The sequence below is a fragment of the Arachis hypogaea genome, chromosome 12 (assembly GCF_003086295.3).
Source record: "Arachis hypogaea cultivar Tifrunner chromosome 12, arahy.Tifrunner.gnm2.J5K5, whole genome shotgun sequence".
Lineage (NCBI taxonomy): Eukaryota > Viridiplantae > Streptophyta > Magnoliopsida > Fabales > Fabaceae > Arachis > Arachis hypogaea.
In genome coordinates, this window is record NC_092047.1 from 28,739,113 (window position 1) to 28,751,578 (window position 12,466).

Here is a 12,466-nt window from a genome sequence, read left to right on the forward strand (position 1 = left end):
TCAAAAATATCTTCTTATCTTATCTTTTTTCAAAAATTTGATTTCAAAATATCTTTTCTAACTTCTTATCTTCTTATCTTTTAAAAATTGATTTTCAAATTTTGTTTCAACTAACTAACTAACTTTTTGTTTGTTTCCTATCTTTTTCAAAACTACCTAACTAATTCTCTCTCTCTAATTTTTGAAAATATCTCCCCTCTTTTTCAAAATTTCCTTTTAATTAACTAATTATTTTATTTTTTATTTGAATTTTCGAAAAAACTACTAACCTTTTTCAAAAACTATTTTCGAAAATCACTAACTCTTTTTCAAAAATTATTTTCGAAAATCCTCTCCCTCTCTCATCCCCTTCTATTTATTTATTCATCTACTAACACTTCTCTTCATCTCACATCTCTGCTCCTATCATCACTTTTGTGTTTGGATTTTTCATTCTTCTTCACCCCTATTCCTTGTCTTCTTCTACTAACAATAAGGAACCTCTTTACTGTGACATAGAGGATTCCTCTTCTTTTCTTGTTCTCTTCTCTTTCTTATGAGCAGGAACAAAGAAAAAGGCATTCTTGTTGAAGCTGATCCAGAACCTGAAAGGACTCTGAAGAGGAAACTAAGAGACGCTAAATTACAACAATCCAGAGACAACCTTATTGAAAATTTCGAACAAGTAAAGGAGATGGCAGCCGAACCCAACAACAATAATGCAAGGAGAATGCTTGGTGACTTTACTGCACCTAATTCTAATTTACATGGAAGAAGCATCTCCATTCCTACCATTGGAGCAAACAATTTTGAGCTGAAACCTCAGCTAGTTTCTCTGATGCAGCAGAACTGCAAGTTTCATGGACTTCCATCTGAAGATCCTTTTCAGTTCTTAACTGAATTCTTGCAGATCTGTGATACTGTTAAGACTAATGGAGTAGATCCTGAAGTCTACAGGCTCATGCTTTTCCCATTTGCTGTAAGAGACAGAGCTAGAATATGGTTGGACTCTCAACCTAAAGATAGCCTGAACTCTTGGGATAAGCTGGTCACGGCTTTTTTAGCCAAGTTCTTTCCTCCTCAAAAGCTTAGCAAGCTTAGAGTGGATGTTCAAACCTTCAAACAAAAAGATGGTGAATCCCTCTATGAAGCTTGGGAAAGATACAAACAGTTGACCAAAAAGTGTCCTTCTGACATGCTTTCAGAATGGACCATCCTGGATATATTCTATGATGGTTTATCTGAGCTATCAAAGATGTCATTGGACACTTCTACAAGTGGATCCATTCACCTAAAGAAAACACATGCAGAAGCTCAAGAACTCATTGACATGGTTGCTAATAACCAATTCATGTACACTTCTAAGAGGAATCCTGTGAGTAATGGGATGCCTATCAAGAAGGGAGTTCTTGAAATTGATACTCTGAATGCCATATTGGCTCAGAACAAAATATTGACTCAGTAAGTCAATATGATTTCTCAGAGTCTGAATAGAGTGCAAGCTGCATCCAACAGTACTCAAGAGGCTTCTTATGAAGAAGAAGCTTATGATCCTGAAAACCCTGCAATAGCAGAGGTGAATTACTTAGGTGAACCTTATGGAAACACCTATAATCCATCATGGAGAAATCATCCAAATCTCTCATGGAAGGATCAACAAAAGCCTCAACAAGGCTTTAATAATGGTGGAAGATACAGGTTTAGCAACAGCAAGCCTTTTCCATCATCCACTCAGCAACAGACAGAGAACTCTGAACAAAATACCTCTAATTTAGCAAACTTAGTCTCTGATCTATCTAAGGCCACTGTGAGTTTCATGAATGAAACAAGGTCTTCCATTAGAAATTTGGAAGCACAAGTGGGCCAGCTGAGTAAAAGGATCACTGAAATCCCTCCTAGTACTCTCCCAAGCAATACAGAAGAAAATCGAAAAGGAGAGTGCAAGGCCATTGAATTAATTACCATGGCCGAACCTGTAAGGGAAGGAGAGGACGTGAATCCCAAGGATGAAGACCTCCTGGGACGTCCAGTGGTCAATAAGGAGTTTCCCTCTGAGGAACCAAAGGAATCAGAGACTCATCTAGAGACCATAGAGATTCCATTGAACCTCTTTATGCCATTCATGAGCTCTGATGAGTATTCCTCTTCTGAAGAGAATGAGGATGTTATTGAAGAGCAAGCTGCCAAGTTCCTTGGTGCAATCATGAAGCTGAATGCCAAATTATTTGGCATTGAAACTTGGGAAAATGAACCTCCCTTGTTCACCAATGAACTAAGTGATCTGGATCGACTGACATTGCCTCAGAAGAAACAGGATCCTAGAAAGTTCTTAATACCTTACACCATAGGCACCATGATCTTTAAGGCTCTGTGTGACCTGGGTTCAGGGATAAACCTCATGCCCCTCTTTGTAATAGAGAAACTAGGAATCTATGGGGTGCAAGTTGCTAAAATCTCATTAGAGATGGCAGACAATTCAAGAAAACAAGCTTATGGACAAGTAGAGGACGTGTTAGTAAAGGTTGAAGGCCTTTACATCCCTACTGATTTCATAGTCCTAGATACTGGGAAGGATGAGGATGAATTCATCATCCTAGGAAGGCTTTTCCTAGCCACAGCAAGAGCTGTGATTGATGTGGATAGAGGAGAATTGATCCTTCAAATAAATGAGGACAACCTTGCGTTTACAACTCAAGGATCTCTCTCTGCATCCATGGAGAGGAAGCATAAAAGGCTTCTCTCAAAGCAGAGTCAAACAAAGCCTCCACAGTCAAACTCTAAGTTTGGTGTTGGGAGGCCACAACCAAACTCTAAGTTTGGTGTTGAACTCCCATATCCAAACTCTAAGTTTGGTGTTGGAGAGTCTCAACAATGCTCTGAACATCTGTGAGGCTCCATGAGAGCCCACTGTCAAGCTATTGACATTAAAGAAGCGCTTGTTGGGAGGCAACCCAATTTTTATTTATCTAACTATATTTTTCTTAGTTATATGTCTTTATAGGTTCATGATCATGTGGAGTCACAAAATAAATATAAAAAGTGAAAATAGAATCAAAAACAGCAGAAAAAAATTCACACCCTGGAGGAAGACCTTACTAAACGCCAGTAAGAAGCATGTTTTGGGCGTTCAACGCCAGAACAGAGCATGGTTCTGGCGCTGAACGCTAGAAATGGGCAGCATCTGGGCGTTTGAATGCCAGAAATGCACCCTGGAGAAGAGCTAGCGCTGAACGCCCAGAACAAGCATGGTTCTAGCGTTCAACGCCAGAAATGGGCCACAAATGGGCATTCAACGCCCAGAACAAGCACCAATCTGGCGCTGAATGCCCAGAATTGTGTGCAAGGGCATTTTGCATGCCTAATTTGGTGCAAGGTTGTAAATCCTTGAACACCTCAGGATCTGTGGACCCCACAGGATCCCCACCTACCTCCACTCACTTCTTCTCACCCCTCTTTCCCACAATCCCATACACTCTTCCCCAAAACCCTTCACCAATCACTTCAATCTCTCTTCCCTATCACCACTTCACCACTCACATCCATCCACTCTTCCCCATAAACCTACCTCATAAACTCCACCTACCTTCAAAATTCAAAATCAATTTCCCACCCAAAACCCTATATAGCCGAACCTTACCCCCCTCCCTTCCCTATATAAAGCCCTCCATTCCTCTTCATTTTCACACAACACAACCCTCTCTTCCCCTTCTTGGCCGAATGCACCTCTTCCCACTCTCCTCCATATTTTCTTCTTCTTCTTCATCTATTCTTTCTTTTCTTGCTCGAGGGCGAGCAAAATTCTAAGTTTGGTGTGGTAAAAGCATAAGCTTTTTGTTTTTCCATTACCATTGATGGCACCCAAGACCAGAGAATCCTCTAGAAAAGGGAAAGGGAAGATAAAAGCTTCCATCTCCGAGTCATGGGAGATGGAAAGATTCATCTCCAAAGTCCATCAAGACCACTTCTATGATGTTGTGGCCAAGAAAAAGGTGATCCCCGAGGTCCCTTTCAAACTCAAAAGAAATGAGTATCCGGAGATCCGACATGAAATTCAAAGAAGAGGTTGGGAAGTTCTAACAAACCCCATCCAACAAGTCGGCATCCTAATGGTTCAAGAGTTCTATGCCAATGCATGGATCACTAGGAACCATGATCAAAGTAAGAACCCGAATCCAAAGAATTATGTTACAATGGTTCGGGGAAAATACTTAGATTTTAGTCCGGAGAATGTGAGGTTGGCGTTCAACTTGCCTGTGATGCAAGGAGATGCACGCCCCTACACTAGAAGGGTCAACTTTAATCAAAGGTTGGACCAAGTCTTCATGGACATATGTGTGGAAGGAGCTCAATGGAAGATTGACTCCAAAGGCAAGCCAGTTCAATTAAGAAGACTGGACCTCAAGCCTGTGGCTAGAGGATGGTTGGAGTTCATCCAACGCTCCATCATCCCCACTAGCAACCGATCTGAAGTTACTGTGGATCGGGCCATCATGATCCATAGAATCATGATTGGAGAGGAAGTAGAAGTTCATGAAGTCATCTCCCTTGAACTCTACAAAATAGCCGAAAAGCCCTCCCCTGGGGCAAGGCTAGCTTTTCCTCATCTTATTTGCCATCTATGTTACTCAGCTGGAGCTTTCATAGAAGGAGACATTCACATTGAGGAAGAGAAGCCCATCACTAAGAAAAAGATGGAGCAAGCAAGAGAGCCCATTCATGGAGCTCAAGAGGCGTATGAATCTCATCACCATGAGATCCCGGAGATGCCTCAAATGCATTTTCCTCCACAAAACTATTGGGAGCAAATCAACACCTCCCTAGGAGAATTAAGTTCCAACATGGGACAACTAAGGATGGAACATCAAGAGCACTCCATCATCCTTCATGAAATAAGAGAAGATCAAAAAGCAATGAGGGAGGAGCAACAAAGACAAGGAAGAGACATAGAAGAGCTCAAGGACATCATTGGTTCCTCAAGAAGGAAACGCCACCATCACTAAGGTGGATTCATTCCTTGTTCTTATTCTCTATTTTTCGTTTTCTTTATGCTAAGTGCTTATCTATGTTTGTGTCTTCATTACATGATCATTAGTAGTTAGTAACTTTGTCTTAAAGTTATGAATGTCCTATGAATCCATCACCTCTCTTAAATGAAAAATGTTTTAATTCAAAAGAACAAGAAGTACATGACTTTCGAATTTATCCTTGAACTTAGTTTAATTATATTGATGTGGTGACAATGCTTCTTGTTTTCTGAATGAATGCCTGAACAGTGCATATGTCTTTTGAAGTTTTTGTTTAAGAATGTTAAATATGTTGTCTCTTGAAAGAATGATGACAAGGAGACATGTTATTTGATAATCTAAAAAATTATAAAAATGATTATTGAAGCAAGAAAAAGCAGCAAAGAACAAAGCTTGCAGAAAAAAAAAATAGGCAAAAAAAATAGAAAGAAAAAGCAAGCAGAAAAAACCAAAAGCTCTTAAAACCAAGAGGCAAGAGCAAAAAGCCAATAACCCTTAAAACCAAAAGGCAAGGGCAAATAAAAAGGATCCCAAGGCTTTGAGCATCAGTGGATAGGAGGGCCTAAAGGAATAAAATCCTGGCCTAAGCGGCTAAACCAAGTTGTCCCTAACCATGTGCTTGTGGCGTGAAGGTGTCAAGTGAAAACTTGAGACCGAGCGGTTAAAGTCAAGGTCCAAAGCAAAAGAAGAGTGTGCTTAAGAACCCTGGACACCTCTAATTGGGGACTTTAGCAAAGCTGAGTCACAATCTGAAAAGGTTCACCCAATTATGTGTCTGTGGCATTTATGTATCCGGTGGTAATACTGGAAAACAAAGTGCTTAGGGCCACGGCCAAGACTCATAAAGAAGCTGTGTTCAAGAATCATCATACTGAACTAGGAGAATCAATGAAACTATCTGAACTCTGAGTTCCTATAGATGCCAATCATTCTGAACTTCAATGGATAAAGTGAGATGCCAAAACTATTCAAGAGGCAAAAAACTACAAGTCCCGCTCATCTGATTAGAGCTATGTTTCATTGATAGTTTGGAATTTATAGTATATTCTCCTCTTTTTATCCTATTTAATTTTCAGTTGCTTGGGGACAAGCAACAATTTAAGTTTGGTATTGTGATGAGCGGATAATTTATACGCTTTTTGGCATTGTTTTTAGTATGTTTTTAGTAGGATCTAGTTACTTTTAGGGATGTTTTCATTAGTTTTTATGTTAAATTCATATTTCTGGACTTTACTATGAGTTTGTGTGTTTTTTCTGTGATTTCAGGTATTTTCTGGCTGAAATTGAGGGACTTGAGCAAAAATCAGATTCAGAGGTTGAAGAAGGACTGCTGATGCTGTTGGATTCTGACCTCCCTGCACTCAAAGTGGATTTTCTGGAGCTACAGAACTCAAAATGGCGTGCTTCCAATTTCGTTGGAAAGTAGACATCCAGGGCTTTCCAGAAATATATAATAGTCTATACTTTGTCCAAGTTTAGATGACGCAAACTGGCGTTCAACGCCAGCTCTCTGCCCAATTCTGGCGTCCAGCGCCAGAAACAAGTTGCAAAGTGGAGTTCAACGCCCAAAATGGCACAAAAGTTGGCGTTCAACTCCAAGAATGACCTCTCCACGTGTAGACTTCAAGCTCAGCTCAAGCACACACCAAGTGGGCCCCGGAAGTGGATTTATGCATCAATTACTTACTACTGTAAGCCCTAGTAGCTAGTTTATTATAAATAGGACTTTTTACTATTGTATTCGACATCTTTGGATCATTTTTAGATCTCTAGACCTCCATGGGAGGCTGGCCACTCGGCCATGCTTAACCTCTATTCACTTATGTATTTTCAACGGTAGAGTTTCTATACTTCATAGATTAAGGTGTGGAGCTCTGCTGTTCCTCAAAGATTAATGCAAAGTACTACTGTTTTTCTATTCAATTCATCTTATTTCGCTTCTAAGATATTCGTTTGCACTTCACCTGAATGTGATGAATGTGACAATCATCACCATTCCCTATGAACGCGTGCCTGACAACCATTTCCGTTCTACCTTAGATTGAATGAGTATCTCTTAGATCTCTTAATCAGAATCTTCGTGGTATAAGCTAGATTGATGGCGGCATTCATGAGAGTCCAGAAAGTCTAAACCTTGTCCGTGGTATTCCGAGTAGGACTCTGGGATTGAATGACTGTGACGAACTTCAAACTCGCAAGTGCTGGGCGTAATGACAGACGCAAAAGGATAGTAAATTCTATTCCAGTATGATCGAGAACCTCAAAGATGATTAGCCATGCAGTGACAGCGCATCGGACCATTTTCACAGAGAGGAATAGGATGCAACCATCGACAAGGGTGATGCCTCCAGACGATTAGCCATGCTGTGACAGAGCATTTGGACCATTTTCCCGAGAGGATTAAAAGTAGCCAGTGGCACCGGTGACATCCTTACAAAAAGCCAGCCATAGAAAGGAGTAGGATTGATTGGATGAAGACAGCAGGAAAGCAGAGGTTCAGAGGAACGAAAGCATCTCTATACGCTTATCTGAAATTCTAACCAATGAATTACATAAATATTTCTATCCTTATTTTCTTTTATTATTTAATTTCAAAAAATCCATAACTATTTTATATCCGCCTGACTGAGATTTACAAGGTGACCATAGCTTGCTTCATACCAACAATCTCCGTGGGATCGATCCTTACTCACGTAAGGTTTATTACTTGGACGACCCAGTGCACTTGCTGGTTAGTTGTATCGAAGTTGTGACAAATTATGAATTGAGATTAGAGAACCAAGCTTTTGGAGCCATTAACAGAGATCACAATTTCGTGCACCAACTATCTGAATTCTAAGTTCCTATAGATGCCAATCACTCTGAGCTTCAATGGATAAAGCGAGATGCCAAAACTGTTCGGAAGCAAAAAGCTACTAGCCCCGCTCATCTAATTAGAATCTGAGCTTCACTCAAAAACTCTAAGATATTATTGCTTCTTGACCTATTAGTCTTCTATTTTATTTGTCTAGTTGCTTGAGGACAAGCAACAATTCCAGTTTGGTGTTGTGATGAGCGGATATTTTATACGCTTTTTGGGGTTAATTTCATATAGATTTTAGTATGTTTTAGTTGGTTTTTAGTTTATTTTCATTAGTTTCTAGGAAAAATTCATATTTCTGGACTTTACTATGAGTTTGTGTGTTTTTCTGTAATTTCAGGTATTTTCTGGCTAAAATTGAGGGAGCTGAGCAAAAATCTGATTCAGGCTGAAAAAGGATTGCTGATGCTGTTGGATTCTGACCTCTCTGCACTCAAAATGGAATTTCTGGAGCTACAGGAGTCCGAATGGCACGCTTCCAATTGCGTTGGAAAGTAGACATCCAGGGCTTTCCAGCAATATATAATAGTTTATACTTTACTCAAGGATAGACGACATAAACTGGCGTTCAATGCCAGCTCTCTGCCCAATTCTGGCGTCCAGCGCCAGAAACAAGTTGCAAGTTGGAGTTCAACGCCAGAAAAGGATCCAAAGCTGGCGTTGAACTTCCAAAATAGCCCTATGCACGTGATTAGCTTAAATCTCAGCCCCAGCACACACCAAGTGGGCCCCAGAAGTGGATTTCTGCACCATCTATCATAGTTTATTCATTTTCTGTAAACCTAGGTTACTAGTTTAGTATTTAAACAACTTTTAGAGATTTATTTTGGATCTCATGACATTTTAGATCTGAACTTTGTACTCTTTGATGGCATGAGTCTCTAAACCCCATTGTTGGGGGTGAGGAGCTCTGCTGTATCTCGATGAATTAATGCAAGTATTTCTGTTTTCTATTCAAACATGCGTGTTCCTATCTAAGATATTCATTCGCACTTCAACATGAATGTGATGAACGTGACAATCATCATCATTCCCCCACGAACGCGTGCCTGACAACCACTTCCGTTCCACCGTAGAATGAATGAATATCTCTTGGATCTCTTAATCAGAATCTTCGTGGTATAAGCTAGATTGATGGCGGCATTCATGAGAGTCCGGAAAGTCTAAACCTTGTCTGTGGTATTCCGAGTAGGACTCTGGGATTGAATGACTGTGACGTGCTTCAAACTCATGAGTGCTGGGCGTAGTGACAGACGCAAAAGGATAGTAAATCCTATTCCGGTACGATTGAGAACCTGCAGATGATTAGCCGTGCGGTGACAGCGCACCTGGACCCTTTTCACTGGAAAGATGGATGGTAGCCATTGACAACGGTGATCCACCAACACACAGCTTGCCATAGGAGGACGTGCATGCGTGAATCAGAAATAGAGGAAAGCAGAATTTCAGAAGATAAAGCATCTCCAAAACTCCAACATATTCTCCATTACTGCATAACAAGTAACTTTCAATTTATGCTCCCTTGTTCATTTGCAAGTCAATTGATAACCACCAATTAATATCCTGACTGAGAATTGCAAGATAACCATAGCTTGCTTCAAACCAACAATCTCCGTGGGATCGACCCTTACTCACGTAAGGTATTACTTGGACGACCCAGTGCACTTGCTGGTTAGTGGTACGAGTTGTGAAACGTGTTATTCACAATTCGTGCACCAACAGGCCATTGATTTCTGAACTATTTGATGTTCAAATGGATTGGGTGCATTGTGAAAGTAGATAGTTTTAGTTATTGATCCTCTTTTGTTAGGGTTCTTTTTTAAAAAAAAAATTGGTTACGATTAATGTTAACTGTGTTACAAAGAAGAAATCACATCTAAGTTAGTGAAGTCTAGGGACTATACTAGACAAACTACCCATCACGAGTTTGAACAGAGATGCTTAGGCTAAAGAGGAGAAATGAAGAAGCATAGGCATACTTGGACAAGTGGCCTAAAGAGTCATAGACAAGAGTATTTTTTAGTCATGGACCAAAGATGGACAACATTTGTAACAATAGCTGTGAGGTATTTAACTCAAGAATCAAGGAGTTTAGAGCGAAGCCAGTTATAACACTACTAGAGGAGGTTCGGATGTTTGCAATGAGGTCAATTGCCAAAAACAAAGTGAAATTATCTCACCATATTGGCAAGCTACCCCCAATCCAACAAAGCCGATTGCAGAAGATCAGGAAAGACTCGCAAAAATGGACACCTATATGGTGTGGAGATGATAGCTACCAAAGGTTTGAAATTCACGACTAGCCTACTAACATGGCGGTTGATTTAAGTGAAAGCATCTGCACTTGTAGATTCTAGCAGATAACTGGTCCAACATGATTTCTTAGTTAACATTTTTAACTGATGCATTTAAGAGTTTTAGATTATGACTAATTAAAATTTGAATCTGTAGGCATGTCGTGTGTCCATGTATGTGCAACAATTTCAAGGATAAACAGAAATTCTAAAAATTTTTGTCATCATTGATTGACTATGGAGGCATATAGGGATACATACATGCATTCCATAAATTCAATACCGAGTGAGGAATTGTGAAAAAAATCTGAATACAACAAGCCTCAAGCACCTAAAACTAGGAGAAAGCTAGGAAATTTGAAGAAGAAAAGGAGAAAGGATGCTGATGATGAGGAGTCTTCGAATAGTATCAAATACTTCCAATTACATGTAGGTCCGTCCACTTCTACCTCCACTCACAAGGCTGGATAAGCTGCTGCATGATAAACCCCATATTTTATAATGTATTTTGTGCTCAATTCAAGTAATTTATTCAATCCCTCACCCACTTATTCATGTAAATTGCATGGTTTTACCTTCCCTTCCTTATTATGTGATATATGTGAAAAACATGTTTCCTATGCTTTAAAAATATTAATTTTAATTACCCTTTATTACCATTCGATCCCGTGATTTGTGTGTTAAGTATTTTCAGATCTCCTAAGGCAGGAATGGCTTAGAGGACAGAAAGAAAACATACAAAAATGGAAGGAAAGCACAAAAATGGAGTTTTGAAGAAAAATGCAGCGACGCGAACGCATGGACGACGCGGCCGCGTGCCTAGCGCGAAAAGGCATCGACGCGAACGCGTGACTGATGCCGATGCGTGCCTTGAGCAGAACACAAATGACGCGCACGCGTGACTGAAGCGAACGCGTGACAAGGAAAACTCTCAGATGATGCAAACGCGTGACCTACGCGAACGCGTGACAGACGCCACGCACCAGAATCTACAGAAAACGCCCCCAGCGATTTCTGGACCCTTTTTCGGCCCAATTCTAAATCCAGAAACACGGAATATAAGCCAGAGAATGGAGGAATCAAGAGGAGAACGTATCATACATTCATAATTCATAATTTTAGGATTAGATGTAGTTTTTAGAGAGAGAGGTTCTCTCCTCTCTCTTAGGATTTAGGATTTTAGGATTTCTATTAGTTTAGTTCATCTCATCTTCAGTCACAGGTTCAATATTCCTTTTACTTTATATTTCTCTTCTACTTTCAGATACTTTAATGTTTTTATTTGTTAATTACTTATGTTGCCAAATTGACTTATGAACCATTCATGTTAGGATTTTCTTTATTTAGTATAAACTGAGGTATTTCAGATTTATGATTCTTATTTAGCTTTTTATATTCTTGGCTTTGATTGATTAATTGGAGACTCTTGAGTTATCAAATTCATCGTGATTGATAATTGTTATTTTTGCTAATTGAATTGGATTCTAATAACTCTAGTCCTTTCTTAGGAATTGGCTAGGACCTGAAGATCAAACTAATTAGTCCACTTGACTTTCCTTTGCTTTAGTAACGGTTAACTAAGTGGGATTAAAACTCAATTCTCATCACCATCGATAAGGATAACTAGGATAGGACTTCCAAATTCTCATACCTTGCTAAGAGTTCTTTTCTTTTATTATTATTAATTTATTTTTCTTGTCATTTAAATTACTTGCTTCTTATTTCAAAAACCCCCAATTTACAATACTCATAACCAATAATAAGAACACCTCCCTGCTGTTCCTTTAGAAGACGACCCAAGGTTTAAATACTTCGGTTATCAATTTTAAAGGGGTTTGTTACTTGTGATAACCAAACGTTTGTACGAAAAGATTTTTTGTTAGTTTAGAAGTTATACTTACAACGCGATTATATTTGTGAATTTCTTTACCGATAGAAAATCCAGTTCGTCAAAATGGCGCCGTTGCCGGGGAACTGCAAACGTGTTCCTTATTATTGGTTATTGTAAATATTTTTCTTTTGCTTGTTTGTTTGTTTCTGTTTTCATTTTTAATTTTTTATTAGCTACCATGAGTTCTCACCCCTCTCGCTTTGAGTTTGGTTCTAATATTGTTGAAGGAAATGAAAGCTATAGTAGGAACATGCATCAAGGTCAGAGCAATCGAGGATGGATGGAGCCACGAGGACTTGATCAACCCTTTAGGCAACAACACCCTCCACAGTATCACAGACGACGGCCATTCTACAATGCATGCCAAGGCAATAGATACGGTGGATCCCTTTGTAGTTACCAACAAGTTCCACCTTAT

The 12,466-nt window shown here is 39.5% G+C and overlaps 1 non-coding gene across 1 annotated transcript; it reads right to left on the reverse strand.

The window, feature by feature from the left end:
* Positions 1–1,072: 1,072 nt before the first annotated feature.
* LOC112730770 (small nucleolar RNA R71) lies at positions 1,073–1,180 on the reverse strand. Its single transcript, XR_003166580.1, has one exon. It is a non-coding gene; the product is annotated as a small nucleolar RNA R71 (small nucleolar RNA).
* Positions 1,181–12,466: the final 11,286 nt, after the last annotated feature.